Below are 13,335 nucleotides of genomic sequence, written 5' to 3' on the forward strand. Positions count from 1 at the left end.
CAAGAACGTCAAATCCGGCTGTATGACAGGGGCATGCGCCTTAGAGAGTTCACACCGGGAGACAAAGTGCTCGTATTATTGCCCACATCGAGTTCTAAATTAATCGCCAAGTGGCAAGGGCCCTTCGAGGTCACACAGCGAGTCGGGGACGTCGACTATGAGGTGAGGCGAACAGATGGGGTGGGGCATTGCAAATCTACCACCTCAACCTTTTTAAAACACTGGAATGAGGGGTCCCTGTGGTGTTGGCATCGGTAGTCCTGGAGAAGCTAGGGCCAGAGGTAAAAAAGATAACATCTCGAACCACTCCGGTCCCCTGTGGAGACCACTTCTCACTGGCCCAACTCACAGAGGTGGCCAAGTTGCAAAAGGTGTTCTCGCCCCTTCCCACCTCATAGAACACCACATCGAAATGCCCCCAGGGGTGGTACTGCATAGCCGCCCTTACCGCTTGCCCGAACACAAGAAAAAGGTGGTTTGGGATAAACGCAAGGCCATGCATATCATGGGCATAATTGAGGAGTCCCACAGTGATTCGAGCAGCCCAGTGGTCCTGGTTCCCAAGACCAATGGGTCGGTCCGGTTCTGTGTGGACTATAGGAAGGTCAACATGGTGTCTAAATTTGATGCATACCCAATGCCTCACACTGATGAGTTGCTTGATCAGTTAGGTGCTGCTCACTTTTATTTGACACTGGATCTAACAAAGGGATATTGGCAGATCCCCTTGACTCCTCTATCCCGAGAGAAAATGGCCTATTCGACACCGTTTGGCTTACACCAATTTGTCATGCTCCCTTTTGGGTTATTTGGGGCACCCACTATGTTCCAGCGGCTCATGGACAGGGTCCTCTGTCCTCACGCTGCCTACACAGCCGCATACTTAGATGATATAATAATGTACAGCCATGATTGGCCACGGTGCTTCGAACATCCGAGGGCCATTCTAAAGTCGCTGAGGCACGCGGGCCTCACAGCTAACCTGAAAAAGTGTGCAATTGGGTGGGTGGAAGTACGGTATCTGGGGTTCAACTTGGGTCATGGGCAGGTGCGTCCCCAAATTAACAAGACCGCAGCAATTGCAGCCTGCCTGAGGCCCAAGACCAAAAAGGAGGTGAGATGGTTCCTGGGGCTGGCTATTATTGTAGGTTTATACCTAATTATTCGGATGTCACCAGCCCGTTAACCGACCTCACTAAAAAGGGTGCCCCAGATCCAGTCCAGTGGATGGAGCAGTGCCAACAGGCTTTCTCTGAGGTAAAAGTTGCACTGTGGGGGGGCACTTTTGCACTCCCCTGACTTTTCTCTCCCCTTTATTTTGCAGACTGACACATTGGACAGAGGGCTGGGGGCCATTTTGTCCCAGAAGGTGGAGGGTGAGGAGCACCCCATGCTGTACATTAGCCGTAAACTCTCGATGCGTGAAAGCAAGTACAGCACCATCGAAAAAGAGTGCCATCAAGTGGCAGTCCTCGCCCTCCGATACTACCTGCTGGGGTACCCTTTCACTCTCTGCTCGGGCCACACACCCCTCCAGTGGCTCCACCACATGAAGGATGCCAATGTGCAAATCACCTGTTGGTATCTCGCCCTCCAGCCATTTAAGTTCAAGGTGGTCCACAGGCTGGGGGTGCAGACGGTGGTGGCGGACTTCCTGTCCCATCGGGGGGGGGTCTGCTTCAGGCCGGATGGCTCCCTGGCCTGAGTCGGGCAGTGGGGGTATGTGGCAACAGGGGCGTGGCCAAGCAGCAGTAATGGAGGGCGGGGTCAAGGAAGGTAAGTGGCTAAGTCATTACACCTGGTGTCAATTAATGTTTTTTTTAAATTTAATTTATTTAGCTTTTGCCATAGGAAGATATATATATAAAATCTCCTTCTCACCCCTGGCAGGGGGGTGGTATCCATGTCATCCTCAAGCTCGGGTCCTCTACCAGATGCCTGGGAGTTTGAGGGTTCTGCGCAGTATCTTCGATGTTCCTAGGACTGCGCTCTTCTGGACTGAGGCTTCAGATGTTGTTCCTGGGATTTGCTGGAGCCACTCTCCCAGTTTGGGGGTTACTGCCCCAAGTGCCCCCACTACCACGGGGACCACGCAACCCTTGACCTTCCACATCCGTTCCAGCTGCTCTTTCAACCCTTGATACTTCTCAAGTTTCTCATGTTCCTTCTTCCTGATGTTGGCATCAGCTGGGATCGCCACATCTATCACCACCACCCTCTTCTGCTCTTTGTCCACCACCACTATGTCCGGTTGGTTAGCCAGGATCTGTTTGTCAGTCTGGAAGCTGAAGTCCCACAGAATCTTGGCCCTGTTGTTCTCAGCCACCTTCTGTGGTATGGCCCATTGGGACTTGGGTATTTCTATTCCATACTGGTTGCAGATGTTCCTGTATACTATCCCAGCCACTTGGTTGTGCCTCTCCATGTATGCTGATCCAGCTAGCATCTTACACCCTGCTACTATGTGCTGGACTGTTTCAGGGGCTTCTTTGCACAGTCTGCATCTTGGGTCTGATCTACTCTGGTAGATCCTGGCCTCTATGGCTCTTGTGCTTATGGCCTGTTCTTGTGCTGCCATGATTAGTGCCTCTGTGCTGTCTGTCAGTCCTGCATTATCCAGCCACTGGTAGGATTTCTTGATATCAGCCACTTCCTCTATCTGACGGTGGTACATGCCATGTAGGGGTTTTTCTCTCCAGGTTGTCTGTTCCTCCTCCTCTGCACTCTCATCAGGGTTCTGCTGCCTGAGACATTCACTTAGCAGTTCATCCTTTGGGGCCATCTTTCTGATGTATTCTCGGATTTTCGATGTTTCATCCTGGACCGTGGTCTTGACGCTCACTAGCCCTCGGCCTCCCTCTTTCCGCTTAGTGTATAGTCTCAGGGTGCTGGACTTGGGGTGGAACCCTCCATGCATGGTGAGGAGCTTTCTAGTCTTGATATCTGTGGCTTCTATCTCCTCCTTTGGCCAGTTTATGATACCAGCGGGGTATCTGATGACTGGTAGTGCGTACATGTTGATGGCTCGGACCTTGTTTTTACCATTCAGCTGACTTTTCAGGACCTGCCTTACTCTCTGGAGGTATTTGGCTGTGGTTGACTTCCTTGTGGCCTCTTCATGGTTTCCATTAGCCTGTGGGATGCCAAGGTACTTGTAGCTGTCTTGGATATCACCTATGTTGCCCTCTGGTAGGTCAATCCCTTCAGTCCGGATCATCTTGCCTCTCTTTGAGACCATCCGGCCACACTTGTCCAATCCGAATGACATCCCTATGTCATCGCTGTAGATCCGGGTGGTGTGGATCAGCGAGTCTATTTCTCGCTCGTTCCTGGCATACAGCTTGATGTCATCCATGTAGAGCAGGTGGCTGATTGTTGCCCCACTATGGAATCGGTACCCGTAGCCGCTCTTCGTGATGATCTGACTGAGGGGGTTCAGGCCTATGCAGAACAGCAGTGGTGATAGCGCACCACTATATATATATATATATATATATATACATATACATCATGGCATGGGAAACCACAACAGCTTGCGCCAATTACAGTGGCCCCATTTTACCAAATCTGCATGTCTTTAAACTGTGGGGGAAACCGGAGCACCCGGAGGAAACCCACGCGGACACGGAGAGAACATGCAAACTCCACACAGAAAGGCCCCTGTCGGCCGTGAGGTTCAAACCCGGAAACTTCTTGCTGTGAGGCGACAGTGCTAACCACTACACCACTGTGCCGCCCAATGTGTGTGTGTTTGTTGCAGGGATGGAGCATAAAAGGAGAGGGAAAGCAGAGTAGAGCTGACTCCTGACCAGAATGCATGCATGTGTGTGTGAGTGAGTGAAGCAAAGCTGAAAAGATCCTGGGGTGGTCGCAGGGCGGGTCTCCCAAAAAGGGACCCGGCTTAATAACTGTTAGCAAGAGTTCAGACTTCAGTGTTTTTCAGGGAAATCACTCTCGGTTGCTGTTGGAGCCATATTTATATTCAATTTAGGTTTGTAAAACATGTTGCCATATAGTTATTCTCAATGCATTTTTATTTAGTTATATAACTTATTTTGTTAGTTATACTTACCTGGTTACCTGGACAAAAAGTTATACTTATCAGATGTATACTTGCCTACCTGAAACTTTAATTGATTTCTTGCCATATGACTGCGGACACGCCCCATAGACGTGCCGATGGCGTGAAACCTGAAGTTTAATCAGTGCTTCCGGCTTGTGTTTGCTAGGATGGCAGTAGATAGGAAAAGTTTTCAGACCGCAGAAACCCAGGAACTCAAGACGTAACAACTGTTAGAAATACTTTATGTTCGTTTTACTTCCTTTGTTTGCAACTGGAAAGAGAACCGGACTGGATGGAATAAAAAACAACACCAACTTTACTTCATCTTGGCCGTGAGTGCTTAATTGACTGCGTGTTGGGAACCACTTGCTCCATCCTCACTTGGCATTCTGAAAAAACGCCATAACAGTTGCATTGTTTCTGTACAATAAAATTGTTTAAGGTAACTTTTGTGTAAGTATATTTTGGCTACTTTTGAGAAACATACATGCATACATGGGTGGCACAGTGGTGTAGTGGTTAGCACTGTTGCCTCACAGCAGGAGAGTTCTGGGTTCGAGCCCAGTGGCCGACGGGGGCCTTTCTGTGTGGAGTTTGCATGTTCTCCCCGTGTCTGCATCGGTCCCCTCCAGGTGGTCCAGTTTCCCCCACAGTTCAAAGACATGTGGTTAGGTTAACATGTGGCAGCCTTGGGCTGAAGTGCCCTTGAGCGAGGCACCTAACCCCCAACTGCTCCCTGGGCACTGTAGCATGGCTGCCCATTGCTCGGAGTGTGTGTGTGCTCATTGCTCACTTGTGTGTGTACACACGTGTACACTGCTTCAGATGGGTTAAACGCAGAGGATGAATTTCACTGCGCTTGAGTGTGCATGTGACAAATAAAGCCTTCTTCTCATACTTCCACAATACTTGCTCAAACATTCCAGGTTGGACCATAGTCATTATGGCAGAAGCCATCATTATTCATGCACATGTTCAGTTTGCCCCTGCAGAGTTAAGACTTGGAATGCTTTTAAAAATCACACTTGAATAGATTGGGTGGCACGATGGTGTAGTGGTTAGCACTGTCACCTCACAGCAAGGTGCTGGGTTCAAGCCCAGTGGCTGATGGGAGCCTTTCTGTGTGGAGTTTGCTTGTTCTCCCTGTGTTCACGTGGGTTTTCTCCGGGTGCTCTGGTTTCTCCCACAGTCCAAAGACATGCAGGTTAGGCTAACTGGTCACTCTAAATTGACCATAGGTGTGAGTGTGAATGGTTGTTTGTCTCTATGTGTCAGCCCTGCAACGATCTGGTGACTTGTCCAGGGTGTACCCTGCCGCTCACCCATAGTCAGCTGGGATAGGCTCCAGCTTGCCTGTGACCCTGCACAGGATAAGTGGTTATGGATAATGGTTGGATGGATGGACAGACTTGAGTAGATCACACAGACAAAACTGGTACAGTGTTTGTTCAATTAAAATAATTTCATGCTGTCTCAATTTCTCTTTTTAAGACTTCAACAGCATTGAAACTCCAAGATCCATGTGTAAAACCATCCTTGGAATTTATATGATCAAGCAAGAAGGAACAAATCTCTTTGGTGTTGAAGATGTCTCAGTGCTTCAGAACTTGAGAATTGTTGCCAATGCTTGTGCTCTGATGCTCGAACTTCTCTATGCTTTAAACCTGGTACATTCGGATGGACTTAAGTATGCATTTGAAGTTATTCAAGAGCTCCTAATGGAGTTTGATCCAGCGAAGCCCTCAAAGAAGGTCCAGTTCCTGAAGAACAAATTATTGGCGTGGCCAGTATAACTGGGTATATCATGTTTGGATGTTGCGATGTGGACATGAACAGTACAGAGTTTGCGCCATTATTGTTTAAAAGCACATTTTCTGACATTTGTAATTCTTCTTTTTGTCATTGTCTTTCATGGTCATTGATAAATTGGTCAAAGCACAACATTGTTTTCTGCATCTTTTGGAAAAATGATTTGAGCAGCTCTGAGCAATTCTTTAACTGTTGGAACCTGAATTTAAAGTTTCTTAATGCCTTTTAACAGATGTTAATTAAAGCTGGTTTGGAGATGTTAACATGTTGTTGATGGTGAACACACTGGTTTAAAACAGATACGCAAATCTGATTCATGTGCTGGTTTCCATTTGTATGCAGCCAAAGAGAACAAGTGAAAACCAGGGGCCTGTTCCAGAAAGCAGATTTCTTTTCAGTTAACAACAGGGATGAAGACAAATGTTGAGGTAAAAAACATTCCAATTACACAAGCTAGACATTTGATTTATCTGGGCCTCAGGTACAGTGTTTAACATTTCTGAAGTAAAAGTGAGACAAGAATTTGTATCCCTAATACATGCATAAGACTTGTTTGAAATTTTGTATTTTTTTGATAGATTTTAATTAAATGTTGCATTTAGTTGATATTAATTGTAAAAGATGGGAAGTTCCTTGTGGCAGCAACATTTTAGAGCACCATTCACACAAACAAATCATGATATTCATAATTAAATATTAAATCATTCAATAAATCATTCGATAATTGGGATTCATGTCATGGACAGGAAGGCGAGTTTGAGCAACTGCTTTGAAAAGACTGACACACCAGTACCTTCAAGATCCTTCCTGCTCAAACATTCCAGGTTAGTAGTGAATGATTTTAGCGCCGGACACTCAGTCCACGACCAAATAAAACAAGCATGGACCGGGAAACAATCCGATCAATTTTTTTGTTTGTGTGACTGTTTCAAATAATGAATAAATTGAATAGAAATAGAGTAAAAGTTGTATTCTTACCGAATCATGGCTTTCTTTTGATTCACTGCCATTACTGGACGGGTCCCTGATCTCATCACCTTCTTATTTTCTTCTATGTTCACTAAAAGACACACAAGAGGATTTACAGCAGGACCATGTCTTACGACAAGCACTAAAACTACCACATTGTGTTCATTAAGGATGGAAATAAAGCAGAAATATTTCAGTCATTTCAGTGTCATTTGTTCTGCTGAAATATTTTCCTCATTCTGTCAGTTTGGAATTTAGTGAGGAGTGAAAATGAACCGAAATAAATTCCTCTTTATTCCCACAAGGGGAATCAAAACTTGATTTTATTTATTTTGCATTGTTTATTGCTAATAGAAGTCCCACTATCTCATGAACAGATTGTTGAGATGGAAACGAAGTTGGTAGATGAATGTTTGAGATCAGAGATCCTGAGTTGCCTCAATCAGTCATTAGATGTGTCTTTGAGAAGTAGGAGAACACTAAAGAACCATAGGAAACCCACACTGACACAGGTCATTTTAACACTGTTAACACACTGAAATTAATCTCTTGAAAGGCAGAAGAAAGAAATCTGCTAGTAGTGTTAACACAAGACTTTATCTAATCCAAGTCAGTACAGGGTTCAAACCCCATCCACCAGAAATATCATTAAAATCAAAGGGATAGGGCAAGGCCATAAACAGGAGAGCTATCCAGAATAAACACAGCTCACAACTGAGGAGATTTACTAACACACTGGAAGGGTTCACAGTTACTGAAGGGTCCATGTGCATTTTATAAAAACAGACAGGAAATGAGTGGAGGAAGTGAAGAAGTTATTCAAAATGTGTGTAAAGGCACCCTCTGGTCGTCTGGAGGAGAAGTGTCCAGGTTAAATATTACAGTGTTCATCCACGTTTCTTTCATTTTTATTTGTGAATACACAGGTCTAAAATAATTTCACTTCAATGTGCGGTTACTATAGAAACAAGAACGTATTAGAGCAAGCCCATTAATATAAACCTGCACTACTGTCAGAGCTGCTGTTATACAGTTAGGTCCATATACAGTGGTACTTGAAAGTTTGTGAACCCTTTAGAATTTTCTATATTTCTGCATAAATATGACCTAAAACATCATCAGATTTTCACACAAGTCCTAAAAGTAGATAAAGAGAACCCAGTTAAACAAATGAGACAAAAATATTATACTTGGTCATTTATTTACTGAGGAAAATTATCCAATATTACATATCTGTGAGTGACAAAAGTATGTGAACCTCTAGGATTAGCAGTTAATTTGAAGGTGAAATTAGAGTCAGGTGTTTTCAATCAATGGGATGACAATCAGTGGGCACCCTGTTTTATTTAAAGAACAGGGATCTATCAAAGTCTGATCTTCACAACACACGTTTGAGGAAGTGTATCATGGCCCAACCAAAGGAGATTTCTGAGGACCTCAGAAAAAGCGTTGTTGATGCTCATCAGGCTGGAAAAGGTTACAAAACCATCTCTAAAGAGTTTGGACTCCACCAATCCACAGTCAGACAGATTGTGTACAAATGGAGGAAATTCAAGACCATTGTTACCCTCCCCAGGAGTCGTTGACCAACAAAGATCACTCCAAGAGCAAGGTGTGTAATAGTCGGCGAGGTCACAAAGGAACCCAGGGTAACTTCTAAGCAACTGAAGGCCTCTCTCACATTGGCTAATGTTAATGTTCATGAGTCCACCATAAGGAGAACACTGAACAACAATGGTGTGCATGGCAGGGTTGCAAGGAGAAAGCTACTGCTCTCCAAAAAGAACATTGCTGCTCGTCTGCAGTTTGCTAAAGATCACGTGGACAAGCCAGAAGGCTATTGGAAAAATGTTTTGTGGATGGATGAGACCAAAATAGAACTTTTTGGTTGAAATGAGAAGCGTTATGTTTGGAGAAAGGAAAACACTGCATTCCAGCATAAGAACCTTATCCCATCTGTGAAACATGGTGGTGGTAGTATCATGGTTTGGGACTGTTTTGTTGCATCTGGGCCAGGACGGCTTGCCATCATTGATGGAACAATGAATTCTGAATTATACCAGCAAATTCTAAAGGAAAATGTCAGGACATCTGCCTATGAACTGAATCTCAAGAGAAGGTGGGTCGTGCAGCAAGACAACGACCATAAGCACACAAGTTGTTCTACCAAAGAATGGTTAAAGAAGAATAAAGTTAATGTTTTGGAATGGCCAAGTCAAAGTCCTGACCTTAATCCAATCGAAATGTTGTGGAAGGACCTGAAACGAGCAGTTCATGTGAGGAAACCCAGCAACATCCCAGAGTTGAAGCTGTTCTGTATGGAGGAATGGGCAAAAATTCCTCCAAGCCGGTGTGTAGGACTGATCAACGGTTACCGGAAATGTTTAGTTGCAGTTATTGCTGCACAAGGGGGTCACACCAAATACTGAAAGCAAAGGTTCACATACTTTTGCCACTCATAGATATGTAATATTGGATCCTTTTCCGAAATAAATAAATGACCAAGTATAATATTTTTGTCTCATTTGTTTAACTGGGCTCTTTTTATCTACTTTTAAGACTTGTGTGAAAATCTGATGATGTTTTAGGTCATATTTATGCAGAAATATAGAAAATTCTAAAGGGTTCACAAACTTTCAAGCACCACTGTATATTTGGACACTGACACAAATTTTCTTTTTTTACCTGTTTACTGAAACATATTCAAGTTATAGTTATATAATGGACATAAAGTCCAGACTTTCAGCTTTCATTTGAGGGTATCCACATTAAAATTGGATGAAGGGTTTAGGAGTTTCAGCTCCTTAACATGTGCCACCCTGTTTTTAAAGGGACCAAAAGTAATTGGACAATTGACTCAAAGGCTATTTCATGGACAGGTGTGGGCAATTCCTTCGTTATGTCATTCTCAATTAAGCAGATAAAAGGCCTGGAGTTGATTTGAGGTGTGGTGCTTGCATTTGGAAGATTTTGCTGTGAAGAAAACATGCGGTCAAAGGAGCTCTCCATGCAGGTGAAACAAGCCATCCTTAAGCTGCGAAAACAGAAAAAAAAAACATCCGAGAAATTGCTACAATATTAGGAGTGGCAAAATCTACAGTTTGGTACATCCTGAGAAAGAAAGAAAGCACTGGTGAACTCATCAGTGCAAAAAGACATGGACGCCCACAATAGACAACAGTGGTGGATGATCGCAGAATAATTTCCATGGTGAAGAGAAACCCCTTCACAACAGCCAACCAAGTGAACAACACTTTCCAGGAAGTAGGCGTATCAATATCCAAATCTACCATAAAGAGAAGACTGCATGAAAGTAAATACAGAGGGTTCACTGCACGGTGCAAGCCACTCATAAGCCTCAAGAATAAAAAGGCTAGATTGGACTTTGCTAAAAAACATCTAAAAAAGCCAGCACAGTTCTGCAAGAACATTCTTTGGACAGATGAAACCAAGATCAACCTCTACCAGAATGATGGAAAGAAAAAAGTATGGCAAAAGTGTGGTACAGCTCATGATCCAAAGCATACCACATCATCTGTAAAACACGGTGGAGGCAGTGTGATGGCTTGGGCATGCATGGCTGCCAGTGGCACTGGGTCACTAGTGTTTATTGATGATGTGACACAGGACAGAAGCAGCCGGATGAATTCTGAGGTATTCAGAGACATACTGTGTGCTCAAATCCAGCCAAATGCAGCCAAACTGATTGGTCGGCATTTCTTAATACAGATGGACAATGACCCAAAACATAAAGCCAAAGCAACCCAGGAGTTTATTAAAGTAAACAAGTGGAATATTCTTGAATGGCCAAGTTCTCAACCCAATTGAATATGCATTTCACTTGTTAAAGACTAAATTTCAGACAGAAAGGCCCACAAACAAACAGCAACTGAAAACCGCTGCAGTAAAGGCCTGGAAGAGCATTAAAAAGGAGGAAACACAGTGTCTGGTGATGTCCATGAGTTCAAGACTTCAGGCAGCCATTGCCAACAAAGGGTTTTCAACCAAGTATTAGAAATTAACATTTTATTTACAATTATTTAATTTGTCCAATTACTTTTGAGCCCCTGAAATGAAGGGATTGTGTTTAAAAAAATGCTTTAGTTCCTCACATTTTTATGCAATCATTTTGTTCAACCCACTGAATTAAAGCTGAAAGTCTGAACTTCAACTGTATCTGAATTGTTTTGTTCAAAATTCATTGTGGTAATGTACAGAACCAAAATTAGAAAAATGTTGTCTCTGTCCAAATATTTATGGACCTAACTGTCGAAACTTAATCAACACCTTCTGACCAATCAGAATAGACAACTGGAACAGATTTTTTTTTTTTTTGCTTTATTTTATTGAAAATGAAAAGGATTTTTTAAAAAAGAAGTTTTTCCAACAATCATGTTCAGAATCGAAATTAGGAGTCAGACCACAGACAGATCCAGTTCACAGAGACAGATTTATCATTATTCACACAGACAATATATGACATTAAAAGAGATGTTTTTTGGAGGAAAAAGTCAGTTGTAGGTTTACAGTCATTTTCACAAACACATATTTAAGACACTGTAGTTATTTCCCACAGATTAAATAATCTAAAAATATCCATCCAAAGTGGAGAAAAAACCCCACTGCGTATCAATCCAGCGGCTTGCTGACATCCTGACCTCAGTATTAAAAGCTTCTGTCTGAAAATGAGTTCAGCACAGAAACTTCATCACTGGGGGAAACTTTATTCTCCTGTGTTCTTATCTTTTATTCTGCAAAGCTTTGATTATAATATTTGAATAAAAATCCCAAACTCACAGATAAACCTACAACCAGCTCTAACTCGTTACATGGACGTTCCACAACATTAAATGTAGATATAAATAGATAAAAAGTATGATGTGTCATTTTGTACACTGACAAATACAACGCCAATTCCAAAAAAGTTGGGACACTGTGTAAAATGGAAATAAAAAGAGAATGCGATAATTTGCAAATCATAGAAACCCAACATTTCATTGAAAATAGTACAAAGACAACATTTCAAATGTTGAAACTGAGAAATTTTATTGTTTTTTTAAAAATATACACTCATTTTGAATTTGATGTCAGCAAAACGGTTCAAGAACGTTCAAGAAAGGACAGTGGCGTGTTTGCGACTGTGTTGCATCACCTCTACTTTTAACAATGCTCTGTAAACGTTTGGGAACTGAGGAGACCAATTGCTGTAGTTTTGAAAGAGAAATGTTGTCCCATTCTTACCTGATATACACTTTCAGCTGCTCAAAATTTCGGGTCTCCTTTGTCATGTTTTGTGCTTCATAATGCACCAAATGTTTTAAATAGGAAGACAGGTCTGGACTGCAGCAGGCCAGTTTAGCACCTGGACTCTTTTACTATGGAGCCATGCAGTTTTAATATGTGCAGAAAGCGGTTTAGCATTGTCTTGCTGAAAGAAGGAAGGCCTTCCCTGAAAAAGATCTTGTCTGGATGGCAGCATGTTGCTCTGAAACATGTATATATCATTCAGCATTAATGATGCTGTCCCAGATATACAAGCTACCCATGTCATGTGCACTAATGCCCCCTCATACTATCACAAATGTTGGTTTTTGAACTCTGCACTGATAACAAACCGGATGGTCCCTCTCCTCTTTAGCCTGGAGGACGTGGTGTCCATGATTTCTAAAAATAATTTCTACTTTTGATTCGTCAGACCTCAGGACAGTTTTCCACTTCACCTCAGTCCATCATAAAAGAGCTCGGGCCCAGAGAAGGGGGCGGGGTTTCTGGATATTGTTTATAGCTGTTTTTAACTTGTATTTGTGGATGCAGTAATGAAGTGTTTTCACAGATGATGGTTTTCTGAAGTGTTCCTGAGCCCATACAATGATTTCCACTACAGACACGTGTCTGTTTTTAATGCAGTGTCTCCTGAGGGTCTGAAGATCACAAGCATCCAATGTCAGTTTTCAGCCTTTTCTCTTGCACACAGAGATTTCTCCACATTCTCTGAGTCTTTTAATGATATTATGGACCAGAGATGATGTGATCAACAAATTAATCTCATCTCATCTCATTATCTCTAGCCGCTTTATCCTGTTCTACAGGGTCGCAGGCAAGCTGGAGCCTATCCCAGCTGACTACGGGTGAAAGGCGGGGTACACCCTGGACAAGTCACCAGGTCATCACAGGGCTGACACATAGACACAGACAACCATTCACACTCACATTCACACCTACGGTCAATTTAGAGCCACCAGTTAACCTAACCTGCATGTCTTTGGACTGTGGGGGAAACCGGAGCACCCGGAGGAAACCCACGCGGACACGGGGAGAACATGGAAACTCCGCACAGAAAGGCCCTTGCTGGCCACGGGGCTCGAACCCGGACCTTCTTGCTGTGAGGCGACAGCACTAACCACTACACCACCGTGCCGCCCCATCGACAAATTCTTTGCAGTTTTACATTGAGAATGTTGCGTGATTCTTAAATTGTTGCACTGTTTGCCCAC

The sequence above is a fragment of the Neoarius graeffei genome, chromosome 2 (assembly GCF_027579695.1).
Source record: "Neoarius graeffei isolate fNeoGra1 chromosome 2, fNeoGra1.pri, whole genome shotgun sequence".
NCBI classification, from domain to species: Eukaryota; Metazoa; Chordata; class Actinopteri; order Siluriformes; family Ariidae; genus Neoarius; species Neoarius graeffei.